At 42.7% G+C, this 13,971-nt stretch overlaps 2 non-coding genes across 2 annotated transcripts; both read right to left on the reverse strand.

Annotated features, from left to right (window-relative positions):
* Positions 1 to 10,220: 10,220 nt before the first annotated feature.
* MIR2404-2 (microRNA mir-2404-2) lies at positions 10,221 to 10,287 on the reverse strand. The gene has a single exon (NR_030918.1). It is a non-coding gene; the product is annotated as a microRNA mir-2404-2 (primary transcript).
* A 3,224-nt stretch (positions 10,288 to 13,511) lies between these two features.
* On the reverse strand, positions 13,512 to 13,618 carry LOC112447948 (U6 spliceosomal RNA). Its single transcript, XR_003036202.1, has one exon. It is a non-coding gene; the product is annotated as a U6 spliceosomal RNA (small nuclear RNA).
* Between the last annotated feature and the right edge of the window lie 353 nt (positions 13,619 to 13,971).

Raw genomic sequence — 13,971 nt, forward strand, 5'->3', positions numbered from 1 at the left:
CCGAGACGGCCCCCCAGGAGGCAGGTGAGCACACGGAGCATGTGGGCTGTGATGCTGTGATGAAGAAGACTTTTCAAGCCAAGCCCAACGCATACTTACCCAGCTTGATCTTTTCCAGAGGTTCAGCATCCCCCGCGGCGCCTGGATCACTTCCGGGACTGTTACCCCAGAGGTGTGTGATCTGGGAGGGAGGTTTCCTGGACACCTCCAGCCTACGGCGGCTGCTTAATAGGACCTACTTTCCTGTCACTAGGAACAGGGAGGATAGATGATGCTTCCAGCTCGTCCATCACTTTGGCGAATTTTATTAGCTCTTATCCATCTGGGAGAAGGCAATGGGAACCCACTCCAGTACTCTTGCCTGGAAAATCCCATGGACAGAGGAGCCTGGTAGGCTATAGTCCATGGGGTCGCAAAGAGTCAGACAAGACTGAGCAGGCGCACAAGACATAGTACTAACTAGAGACTTTGAGACTTCACTTTCACTTTTCACTTTCATGCATTGGAGAAGGAAATGGCAACCCACTCCAGGGTTCTTGCCTGGAAAATCCCTGGGACGGAGGAGCCTGGTGGGCTGCCGTCTATGGGGTCACACAGAGTCGGACAGGACTGACGTGACTTAGCAGCAGCAGCAGTGTATATACTGGAGAAGGCAGTGGCACCCCACTCCAGTACTCTTGCCTGGAAAATCCCCTGGATGGAGGAGCCTGCTAAAGCTGCAGTCCCTGGGGTCGCTAAGAGTCAGACATGACTGAGTGACTTCACTTTCACTTTTCACTTTCCTGCATTGGAGAAGGAAATGGCAACCCACTCCAGTGTTCTTGCTTGGAGAATCCCAGGGACGGGGGAGCCTGGTGGGCTGCCGTCTGTGGGGTCACACAGAGTTGGACACGATTGAAGCGACTTAGTAGTAGTAGTATCCTCCATCTGGACTTCTTTTTGTACCTATAACCTTGGGAAGGGAGAAGCACTTTTTTAAGGTCCTCAAGGAACCGAGTGATCATTTATTTTCCTCTTTTAAAAAAAATCTAGATCTTAAGGAGTGATTGCATAAATAAAATAAGGATTTTTTTTTCTCCAAAATCCTATTCACAGGAGTATATCTTGGTAAGGACGAAGTTTCTTAATTGCAGAGGTAAGGCAGTTATAATATAGTCTCAGAATCTTCCTTTTATTTTCTGATAAAAAAAAATATGAATCCTCCCTCTCTAGAAAAATATACTCCCATATACAACATTGTGATTCACTGCCTCCAAAAAGGCCTTAAAACTTCATCTGTAGAGGGACTTCCCTGGCAGTCCAGTGGTTAAGACTCTGCCCTTCCAATGCAACCAGCACAGGTTCGATCCCTGGTTGGGAACTAAGATCTCACATGCTGCTTCACTGCTAAAACAAAACAGAAACAATTCCATCATTAGAGAAAGGGATTATATAATGCAGCGGTTCATGGCCTTTTCAGCATCCAGAGTATCTTTTGGATTCAACTTAATTCAGTCGATCACTAGAGGGCTTGCCAGGTTGCCAGGCACTGGGTCTGAGTGCTGAGTATTCTGACAATGCACACAAGCCAGGACTTTTTAAGAAATAGAACATTTCCTCACTGTCATGGCCTGAGTTCAGTCCATGGTTGGGGAACTGAGATCCCACAAGTTACTCAGCAAGGCTAAAGAAAAGTGTAAACATGGTTAGAGTTTTATCAAGGATAAACTAAAGGATAAACTGATTTCTGATAGGCCTTTTGAAATACTAAAACTAATCTCTGAACTCTCTGTTTAACCTGAGGACATCAATTGCCAAGAGCCACAGGCTAAAACCTCAGAATCTGCTGTCTTTGAAAAAACTCTTCCTGTTTTAAGAATTTCAGTTGTTCAATAGAAGTCCCGGAGATGTTTGGTTAACAAAAGGAATGTAAACATCAATTCTTTTTTCATATCATTAGTCAAAACCAATTCTAGAAGAATTCAAGAGTTAAATGTTTTAAAAAAGGGTGGGAAGATGGAAGGAAGGGAAGGAGTTAAAAAAAAAAAGATAGAAATGAATACAGATCCTCCTCAGCTTACAATGGAGTTGTGTCCTGATAAATCCTTTGTCGACTAAAAATATCATAAGGCAAAAATGCATTTATCAACAACAAAAAAGCAAATAACCCAATTGAAAGATGGGCAGAAGACCTTAATAGACAGTTTCTCCAAAGAAAACATACAGATGGCCAGTACACATATTAAAGAATGCTCAGCAGCCCTTCTATACTGTTTATGGGACTGTATTAATAAATTCATCCAGTCACTATGGAGAAGAGTATGGAGGATCCTTAAAAACACTAAAAAGAAAGCTACCATATGATCCTGAAATCCCACTCCTGGGCATATATCCAGAGAAAAAGTGAAAGTGAAGTCACTCCGTCGTGTCCATCTCTTTGCGACCCCACGGACTGTCCATGGAATTCTCCAGGTAGAATACTGGAGTGGGTAGCCGTTCCCTTCTCCAGGGGATCTTCCCAACCCAGGGATCAAATCCAGGTCTCCTACATTGCTGGCAGATTCTTTACCAGTGGATCCACTGGGCGGGGTGGGGGTGGGGGTGGGGGCGGGGAGGAAGAGGATTAGACAGAGTTTGGGGTTGGTAGATGCAAGCTATCACATTTATAAAACAAATTTTTCAAAAAAATTGTTACGTTTAGGATGGATAAACCACAAGGTCCTAATGTACAGAATAGGTAACTATATTTAATACCCTGTGATAAGCCATAATGGAAAAGAGTATTTAAAAGAATGTATATCTGTGTATAACTGAGTCACTTTGTTGTACAGTGGTGATTGGCACATCGTAAATCAACTATACTTCAATTTAAGAAATGCATTTAATACACCTAACCTACCAAACATCCTGGGCTTCCCAGGCAGTGCTAGTGATAAAGAACCTGCTTACCAATGCAGGAGACACAAGAGATGCAGGTTCAATCCCTGGGTCAGGAAGGAAACCCTGGAGGAGGGAATGACAACCTGCTCCAGTATTCTTGCCTGGAGAATTGCATGGACAGAGGAGCCTGGTGGGCTGCAGTCCATGGGATAGAAAACAGTCGGACACGACTGAAGCGACTTAAGCATGTACACACATCAAACATCCTAGCTTAGCCCAGCCTCACTTAAACGCACTTAGAACATTTACATGAGCTTACAGTTGGGCATCACTGACTCGATGGACATGAGTCTCAGTGAACTCTGGGAGTTGGTGTTGGACAGGGAGGCCTGGCATGCTGTGATTCATGGGGTCACAAAGAGTCGGACACGACTGAGCGACTGATCTGATCTGATCTGATCTGACAGTTGGGCAAATGACATTACACAAAGCCTACTTTATAATAATGTGCTGAAAATCTCATGTAATAGACTATTACACTGAAAGTGAAAAACCGAGTGGTTGTCTGGGTGCAGAACAGTAGTAAGTGAATTAGCTGTTTACCTTTCTTATCACGTGGCTAAGTGGGAGCCCCAGCCCACTGCTGCTGCCGCACACCAGAAGAGAGGATTGTGCCATATAAAACTAGCCTGAAAAAAAGATCAAAATTAAAAATCTGAAGTTTCTACCAAGTGTATGTCACTTTTGTACCATTGTGAAGCTGAAAAATCTTAAATAGAACCATCATGAAAGTGAAAGTGAAGTCGCTCAGTCGTGTCTCACTCTTGGCGACCGTGTGGACTACCAGGCTCCTCTGTCCATGGGATTCCCTAGGCAAGAGTACTGGAGTGAGTTGCCATTTCCTTCTCCAGGGGTTCTTCCCAACCCAGGGATCGAGCCCAGGTCTCTCGCATTGGAGGCAGATGCTTTAACTTCTAAGCCACCAGGGAAGCCAGTCAGGATCTGTCTGTATCCCTGATTTTTAAGTGGGAAGGGACTTTCTGCATAAAAATACGAAAAAAATTCTTGTTTTTTATATAAAAGCATATTATATCAAATAATATATCAAAGCATGTATATGTAGAATAGACAATCAAGCAAAGATGTCCATGTGAAGCAGACATGGAATCTCCACTCACCCAGCATGAACACCACCTCCTCTGTGTCCTCCTGCATTACAGAGACCAGAAGGGTGAAAACTACATCTCTCTGACTCCCTTGCCTGAGGGTGTTCGTTTCAGACATATTGTCATTGTTCAGTCTCTAAATTGTGTCCAACTCTTTGCTACCACATGAACTGCAGCACGCCAGGCTTCCCTGAACTTCACTATCTCTTGGAGTTTGCTCAAACTCATGTCCACTGAGTCAATGATGCCATCCAACCATTTCATCCTTTGTCATCCCCTTCTCCTGCCTTCAGTCTTTCCCAGCATCAGGGTCTTTTCCAATGACTTGGCATATATATATATATGCCATATACATACATACATATATATATATATATATACATACATACACACACGTGTGTTTGTGTGTGTGTGTGTATACACTGAGCAAGACCAAGGAGCTCTCTTAGACTCTAAACATCTCCCTTTCCTGGGGCCATATTGGTTTGGGCACAATTCAACATGGCATTTCATAGCATTATGAAGCTGTGATTTGTTGATGTTCTTCTCTTTCAAAATAATTCCTTCCTAAGCACCTAGCACTACTACTTGTAAGGTGTGTACCCAGGTACTGAGTGCAATGTGTTCCCAGGTTTCTGGCTAGGAGATCTGGTCAAGAAAAGTGTGATAGGGACTTCCCTGGCGGTCCAGTGATTAAGAATCCGTCTGCCAGTGCAGGGGACCATGGGTTCAATCTCTGATCCATAAAGATCTCACATGCCAGAGAACAGTGGAGCCTCTGCGCAGCAACTCCTGAAGCCTGTGAGCCTAGAGCCCATGCTCCACAGCAAGAGAAGCCACAGCGATGAGAAGCCCACGCACCACAGTGAAGAGCAGCCCCCGGCTCACTGCAACTAGAGAAAGCCCACACGCAGCAACGAAGATGCAATGCAGCCAAAAATTTATTATTTTTTTTAAAAGTATGATAGTAGGTACTCTGACCCACAGCGGTCCTGAAAGAGGATGTCTGCCTGGCCCATTTGCTTGGGTTTCTGCCTCAATTCTAAGTTCCCATGCCTTTTAACTCATTTGCTCCAGGGCCCATGTCCTGCACTGAACCTAGCCTGCATGGCTGTGTTCCCATTGCTTCTGTCAGCTCTCACGAATTCCCCTGGGTGCCAAAGTCCACTGCCTATTTCTTCCCTTCCCCAGCCTTTTCAGTGCTTGGGGGCGGGAGTGGGAAAGGGTGGAGTATTGTCATAAATGCACATGTATTTCTCTAGCTGAAGCTACGTGGTTGCCTGACATCTAGAATCTCTAGCTGTCATACAACACTCACCGAATTGGACATCCAAGCTTTGATTCTTAGCAGAATCAAGCCTGAGCTACCCATGCATCTGGGACGTTCTACCTTATACCGTGTGTCTGTGCTTGATGCAATGACCTCTACAATTGGGCTGGTGCTCCTACCCTAATGATAACCTATACCTGAGGAAATGGAGCATCGTCAGTACAAGCTCACCCCCACCTCTGCTCTCTGGCCTCCACATTCTAGAACCTTTGTTCTGGACCTCATTCAACTTATGATAGTACAAGGATTATACTCAGATAAATGGTCTTCCTGAAAACAAACAAAAAATGTATATTCTTTCCAGTTTTGTAGTCATTTCTGAGGATAAAAATTACCCTTAGAGTAATAAATGCAATTGATAGAGCTGTGAGGTTGTTTTTTTAAGATGGATGCACTCTTAAGGCAACTAAGCCCAGTGCATTAGCTAGAGAGCGCCACCTGGTGGGGAAATAAGCTGCCTCTCATGAAGGTGCCAAAAAATGGAGCTAAAATAAAATGATAACCTATGATTGACACTGGGCTTCCCAGGTGGCTCAGCGGTAAAGAATTCGCCTGCCAACAACGTAGGAGACTCGAGTTTGATCCTCGGGTCAGGAAGATCCCCTGGAGAGGGAAATGGCAACCCACTCGAGTATTCTTGCCTAGAAGATCTCATGGACAGAGGAGCCTGAGGGGTTACAGTACATGGGATCACAAAGAGTGGGACACAATTTAGCGACTGAACAACAGCAAATGATTGACGTTGGAGATGTTTGGAACCGCATAAGGACAAATCACTCGGTTCAAAAACAGGAAAGAAGGAAAATCTCTTAAAGATACAAAATCATTCCAGTAAAGCTATTTTGGTACCTTTTCAGAATGAATATATGAATATATTTTCAGGTGGAAAACTGTATACATTTTTAGGATATTATATAATTGAACTTTATATTTTTCTATTTTTAGGCAGATATGCAAACAAGTTAAAGTTTATAATAGCTTTTTACTGAAAGAAGTTATGTCCAATATATCAGAGAATCAGAACAATTTAGACTCAACCTCCTACTTTCTAAACCTTCCGAACAGTAAGTGTTAATGTTCATACTGATGGCACTAAAGCAGTGGTTCTCAAGTAACATATATAAAGCCACATTTTTTAGCATGGGGTTGTGGGGAATAAAGCCCACCGGCCGAAACCCAAGGAATGGACTTGGAAGACACAAGGTCCAACTAGAAGCCAGGCTGTAATGACAGTCTCACAAGAACGGGTGTCTGGTGGGCAGACACACCCAGAGTCATTACAATGGGGTTTTTACCCCATTTCCCCATTGGCTAAGCACTATGGGGTTAACAATCTCCCCAAAAAGTCACTTGGATTTCTCTCCCTTTCCCTTGCAAGAATCCTAACAGCTATTACACCAGCAGATTCTAGGCTAGTTGTCCTTGAAAATGGACCACTTTAAGTTTTTATTTCTTACAGGGGGATTTTGTTTTAAAATCCAAATTTCTGGGACAACTTTCCTGGCGATCCAGCAGTTAAAATTCCACACTTCCAATGCAGAGGGCACAGATTAAATCCCTGGTCAGGAAGCTAAGATCCCACATGCTGTGCAGTGCGGACAAAAAGTCTAAACTTCTGGTTTGTAAATGCCAGTGACTGATTCACTGGTCTGGATTGGGGCACCTAAATCTGCATTTTTAACTAAGTGATCCTAATCCACATGGTGTCTTAACAGGTCCAGAGACATAATTTATGACACTGTAAGATGCCACCCTCCCTTCTGAATCATTAATGAATAATGAAATTATGTATATTCAAATGTCATCTTAATGCTTCAAAAGCTAGTAACCCCAGATGAGTCACATGTAATAGCTCTCGGCAGTCATCATACCTGGTGATACAAACAATTCAAGGCCTGAGCCCACTGAGAGGCTGGTAACTCACCCTGGGTGTCAGAAATAAGGTTCTAGATTCAATACCCCACTGGGAAACAGAGACACAGGAAGACTTGCTACTCGCCTGCTGTCTTGTTGTTGTTCAGTCACTCTGTCACGTCCCAGTGTTTGCAACCCCATGGGCTACAGCGCGCCAGCCTCCCCTGTCCTTCACTAGCTGCCAGAGTTTGCTCAAACTCATGTCCATTGAGTTGGTGATGCCATCCAAGCATCTCATCCTCTGTCACCCTCTTCTCCTTTTACCATCAATCTTTCCCAGCATCAGGGTCTTTCTCAATGAATTTGCTCTTCAGCTTCAGCATCAGTGCTTCCAGTTAATACTCAGGATTGATTTACTTAAGGATTGACTAGTTCCAGGCAAGAATACTGGAGTGGGTAGCCATTCCCTTCTAAAGGGGATCTTCCTGACCCAGGGATTTAACCAAGGTCTCCTACATTGCAGGCAGATTCTTTAAAAGAATATAAAAAAAGAATGTATACATGTGTATAACTGAATCACTTTGTTGTACAGCAGAGATCAGCACAGTAGTATAAATCAACTACACTTCAATAAGATAAAATAAAAATCAAGCCTTTAAACATAATAAACTAATTAAAATAAAGATGAATAACTCCTATAATGCAAACCTTTTAGATGCAGAAATCATGACTGGGGTTCCAAAACTATGAAAATGTCTATTTTCTTGGACTATGCACCTCTCCCTAGAGCAGGGGTCCCCACCTTCTAGGATCTAATGCCTGATGATCTGAAGTGGAACTGATGAAATAATAATAGAAATAAAGTGCATAATGAGTGTAATGTACGTGAATCATCCTGAAACCATCTCCCTCCTGATTAGTGGAAAAACTGTCTTGCACGAAACCTTTCCCCCCGGACCCAAAAAGTTGGGGACTGCTGCCCTAGAGGATGGGCTTCTCAGGTGGCCCTAGTGGTAAAGAACCCACCTGCTAATGAAAGAGACACAGGTTCGATCCCTAGGTCCGGAAGATCCCCTGGAGGAGGGCATGGCAACCCACTCCAGTATTCTTGCCCAGAGAATCCCATGAACAGAGGAGCCTGGAGGCGTAGAGCCCATTGGGTAGCAAAGAGTTGGACATGACTGAATCAACTTAGCATGCATGCATGCCCTAGAGGATATAGAAAAAACGCTTTTTTTCCCTAATTACCTTAGCTCAGAGTTCCAAACATGTAAAATAAAGCCTATTTTAGCTACAATGTATCAGTATTGGTTATTAAGTGATCATAACAATTGTTGTTATTCAGTTGCTAAGTTGCAGCCCCATGGACTACAGCACACCAAGGTTTCCTGTCCTTCACTATCTCCCAGAGTTTGCTCACATTCATGTCCATTGAGTCAATGGTGCTATCTAACCATCTCATCCTCTATGATCCCCTTCTCCTCCAGCTCTCAATCTTTCCCAGCATCAGGGTCTTTTCCAATGAGTTGGCTCTTCGCATCAGGTGGCCAAAGTATTAGAGCTTCAGCTTCAGCATCAGACCTTCCAACGAATATTACAGGTCGATTTCCTTTAGGATCGACTGGTTTTATCTCCATACCAGCAATAACAAAATAAAACAGATTAACCATGGGTAGGAGAACAGGAAGCAACAACCCCATTTCCTGGGTCTGGGAAGGAATTTTTGAAGTGAAGGAAGAGTAGCTGAGTGAAGACGTGGCATATTGAGTTTTATCCTCAGGCTGCACGTTGCCCTGAAAGCTTGCAGTCTCTAAGGATTTCTGAGTTCAGGCCCAAACCAAGAAGTTTCTTCACCTGGAGTTCTTTTTATGATGATTCACCTGTGCTTGAATTCTTAATTTTGATTTACCTTTAAATTGACAATATGAAGCGATTTTTCTCAAGAAGAATGCATAGATATATTGTATGAGCTCTACATAGCAAAGAATATCTAGTGTGACTTTCTCACTTGAAATGAACTTTACTACATTAAAAATTCTCAGAAGAATACTATTAATGTAATTGCTCACACTGTATTTTTCTGACAGTTTTGCAAAAGAAAAGTCTGGTTTTGTTCTTTTCCAGAACACCAATTTAATTTTTCTATTTTTAAAATAAATTATTTATTTTAATTGGAAGCTAATTACTTTACAATATTGTAGTGGTTTTTGCCATACATTCACATGAATCAGCCATAGGTGTACCTGAGGACACCAGTTTTGAAGCCCAAATTATTATAGAATATATTCTTCTTTACCCTTTTACCCTTCTCGTTCAGTTTTTCCAGGAAGTGAGATGCTGTTTTCAGAGCGTCAGTTTGAAACAGGGTGATTCTTTTCTATTTACAAACAGTGCTTTTTTTTCAGAAAGATTTTCTCAGTGTCATCCTTGATCTTTGGTTCTGTTTCTTAAAGAGCCCTCGTCAACCTTGAGCTGTATCAAATTCTCTCATCCATATCTATTATTTTATTTTTTTTTTTATATGCTGACTTTCTGCACAAAAGGTTTCTTTTTATTCATTAACATAGGCAAAGTTATTTAAGTCAATAAATTTTTAAGGATTTTTCACACGTCCTGATTCTTTCCACTGCCTATCACCATAGCTCCTCCGAGGTTGTCATCTTCAAGGTAGCCCGTTCAAGAAGTTCTGCTCAATCCACAGCTGTGATGCCTGCCACGTTGTTTTAGTTGGGCCTCTTAGATCTTCAGTGGAGTTCACTTCTAAGTTTGCCACCTGTAATCTTCAAAGACCCAATTTCCTCAAGCAGTTTACTATAGGATCCTGTTTAGGGTCAGGAGATGGGATCTGTCTAGTTCTTAATGACAACCGTAAGAAAAAAAAGTATTAGTTACTTTTGAAGATTCTGTCAAACTGACCAGTATAAGAAACTAAAAGGATACTTGTATCAGTAGAAATACCAGGTCTAACATGCACAAAGCAAAAAAACCAACGATGCCAGATACTGAATTTATATCGCACTGTCTTTTGAACAGCCAGCAGGAACAAACTGCTGAATGCAGATACCATGCAGTGCAACATATCTATTATTTTAATAATCCCCCACACCTGTATTTTTTTTTCTGTTTCCCTACCTCTTTTCAGGTTTGTTTCTCATGTTATTGATTTAGCTTATTCAGTATGTCAGCTCTATTCTTTGCAGCTTCAGATGATGGTTCCAGTGTTGCTCTGATTACCTTCCTCATCTTAGAAGTCATCATCTACTCTGTCTCTGTTGGACTTAACTCGAATCCTCTCCCACCTCCACTGCCTATTTCTTTGATTTAATTACCCATTGAAATTCATGAAAAGATGTAATCATGGAGACCTGCCTGCAGGACTTCCTGTCTCTGACTTTGCTAATGGTATTTCCTTGAAGGAACTGATCGATTGTTCTTTCCATGATGCATCAGAATGCAAGGTAGGTTCTCAGCATCATCTCTCTATCTCTCTGTCCCTCTCTCTTCCTGTTCATCTCTGGAAGCTGCAGGCACAGTATGGATGTGCTCTGAACTACAGTGATACCCAGCAAAGACTGAGAGAGTGGAATGGTCCTCATGTTGTAGCTGCCTCCAAAAACAGCCTTACAGAAATGACTTCACCTTTCACTGGCTGGGTTAAATCTTGAGTTTCTGATCCAGGTTGAGGAATAAAGAGGCACATGCCCTAATCTCACTGAAGCTGGCAGTAGGCAGAGCAGCCTGCACATTCATTTACTTTCAACCTGATTCCCTTGCCCCTGATCTTATTAGATGCTTCTTCCAAATGCAGACATTGGGTTGATTGCACTGGTTTATGATGATTAGCAAGTTTTGATTTTTTTCTGTGTCTCTGTAGATACAGGTATTTTTTAAAAATAATTTTGATATGGACCATTTTTAAAGTCTTTATTGAATTTGTTACAATATTGCTTCTGTTCAATGTTTTGGTGTTTTGGCCCAGAGGAGAGATCTTAGCTCCCCAACCAGGGACGGAACCCAAACCCCCTTCATTGCAAGGTGAAATCTGAACCACTGGACCACTAGGGAAGTCCCAAGATATCTCTCTCTTGAACTTGCACTAATCAGAAAATAAGGCTACTTTTTGAAAAAATTGTCACCCAAAATCCACTATCAAAATCTGAAGTCATGGTGGGAGATGCCTGTGGGGGAAAGCCAGGCAGCTTTGGAAGCAAGGCAATATTGCTGAGTCGCATGGAGGGGGTGGAGCCATCACCATAGCCTCTCTCTCCCCACAGGCCAGCATCAGGCAGCTGAACAATAGAGACGCTGGCCCATCAAACACCTGATACACTGAACTACAAAGCAGGACCCCACCCAGGGTGCTCCTTTAAGTGCCTGATGCACTGATCTACAGAATAAGTCCCAGCCGGGGGAGCAGGTGGCGGGGAGGGGGGGGCTCTCTATATGCCTGACTTGCCAAACAACAGAGAAGGACCCCAGGCAAGGGAGCCCTCTAAGTGCCTGAACAGGCGGAGGTACAGAGAAAGACTGGCCAAAGAGGCCTTCTGATCGCCAGCAAGAAGAGGCTCAAAAAAAGACTCTCATAGGGCCGTAACACCTACATAGCATATTAAAAAGCAGAGACATTACTTTGCCAAAAAAGGTCTGTCTAGTTAAGGCTATGGTTTTTCCACTAGTCGTGTATGGATGTGAGAGTTGGACTATAAAGAAAGCTGAGTGCCAAAGAATTGATGCTTTTGAACTGTGGTGTTAGAGAAGACTTTTGAGAGTCCCTTGGACTGCAAGGAGATCCAACCAGTCCATCCTAAAGGAGGTCAGTCCTGAATGTTCCTTGGAAGGACTGATGTTGAAGCTGAAACTCCAATACTTTGGCTACCTGATGAGAAGAGCTGACTCATTGGAAAAGACCCTGGTGCTGGGAAAGATTGAAGGTGGGAGGAGAAGGGGGTGACAGAGGATGAGATGGTTGGATGGCATCACTGACTCAATGGACATGAGTTTGGGTAAACTCCGGGAGTTGGTGATAGACAGAGAGGTCTGGCATGCTGCAGTTCATGGGGTTGCAAAGAGTCAGACATGACTGAGTGACTGAACTGAACTGAACTGAAGGGTCATAATTCCTGTGGTGGAGGCAGTCTGTGTCCCTGCACACTTGGCACTGCCAGGGTCCCCGCAAGACAAGCAGCTGCACCACCTTCATGCTCAATTCTCACTGGGGCAGAGCTGCCACAGGCAAAAAAAGTCTTGCATCTGTGTGTGCAGGGTCGCTTTGGTAGTGTCTGATTCTGCAACCCTGTAGACTGTGGCCTGCCAGGCTTCTCTGTCAGGGAGGAGGGTTCTCCAGGCAACAATACTGGAGTATATTGGCCTATACTGGTTGCCATACCCTTCTAGAGCACTATATTTCCTGCTGCCCTAGCCACCAACTCCCCTGAGTACCTGGTGCTGCCAGAACCCCTGCGACCCAGCAGCTGCACCACCTCCACACCTGGCCCTCACAGGGGCAAACCCAAGTCCTCCATGGCAGCATGGGGAGCAAACCCCAGTGGATGACCCACATGCAGAGGTGGAAATAAAACCACAATTGAAACCCAGGGGCAGTGTGGCTAAGGAAGACCCAAAACCTTCTCATCAGCTGTACAGGTTGCAGATTAAATCCACACAATCAACTAGGCAGACTCTGTGTCTATGGAATATTTAAAAGGTCATTGAGAGCTCCCACAAAGGAAAACACACTAGTTTTGATAGCTGTGGACATTGTGGCAAGAACACATAGAAGCAGGACCAGATTAGAAACTGAGCTGCCCCCAGAGCAGGTTCAGAGATCAGCACAGTGTTGGAAGGCATCCTAGGGAGGTGAGGTGGACTGTGACTCCCAGCGAGGGAAACGACTCTGACAGCAGTGACTCAAGAAAAACATTTATTATTCTTATGTTTTGACTTGTTCTGTAGATTCTTTTGGATTTTTTTCTTTTTTCCCCCTTCTGCTGTAGTTGTCAATTTTATTGTCAATATGAAATCTAATTAAGCTTTTGAGCTTTTTTTTCTTTCTTTTTCTCAGTCACATTTTTAATTGTTGTTATAAATCTCTGCCTCTACATTGGGCTTTTGCAGTTCTCTGGAGTTTTCCTTTTTTTTCTCTCTCTCTTTTTTTAATTTCATTTTTTTAATTTTTTAAACCTATTATAATTTTTTTTTCACTTTCATCAAGAGGGTCTTTATTTTTTTTATTTTTATTTATTTTTTTAAATTTTTTTTAAATTTTATTTTATTTTTAAACTTTACATAATTGTATTAGTTTTAAAAATATGGAACGCTTCACAAATTTGCGTGTCATCCTTGCGCAGGGGCCATGCTAATCTTCTCTGTATCGTTCCAATTTTAGTATATGTGCTGCCGAAGCGAGCACTAAACCTATTATTACTTTTTACATTTATTCCTTTGTTTGCTTTTCCTACTGTTCTTTTCCCCTTGCAGTTAATTTTAATGTATATAAATCTTTTTATCTACTTCTATTTAACTTTGCACATCTATTCTTTCTTTCCTTTCCTCTCAACATTTTGTTAGTTTTATTTTCATTGCTTTATTCCCCACTTGGCACCTTGCTTTAGTTTTGTTTTCCAGTTTGTGCTTTAGTTAGTTTTTTCTTAACTGGTAAGTATAATTTTTGATTTCCTTTGTTCACCGGGTCAACCTAGTGCATTTTATTTTTGTTAGACTGTTTTGACTTTGCTCATGTGTGTATATGTATATGTGTATACT

Source organism: Bos taurus, chromosome 8, assembly GCF_002263795.3.
Source record: "Bos taurus isolate L1 Dominette 01449 registration number 42190680 breed Hereford chromosome 8, ARS-UCD2.0, whole genome shotgun sequence".
NCBI lineage: Eukaryota > Metazoa > Chordata > Mammalia > Artiodactyla > Bovidae > Bos > Bos taurus.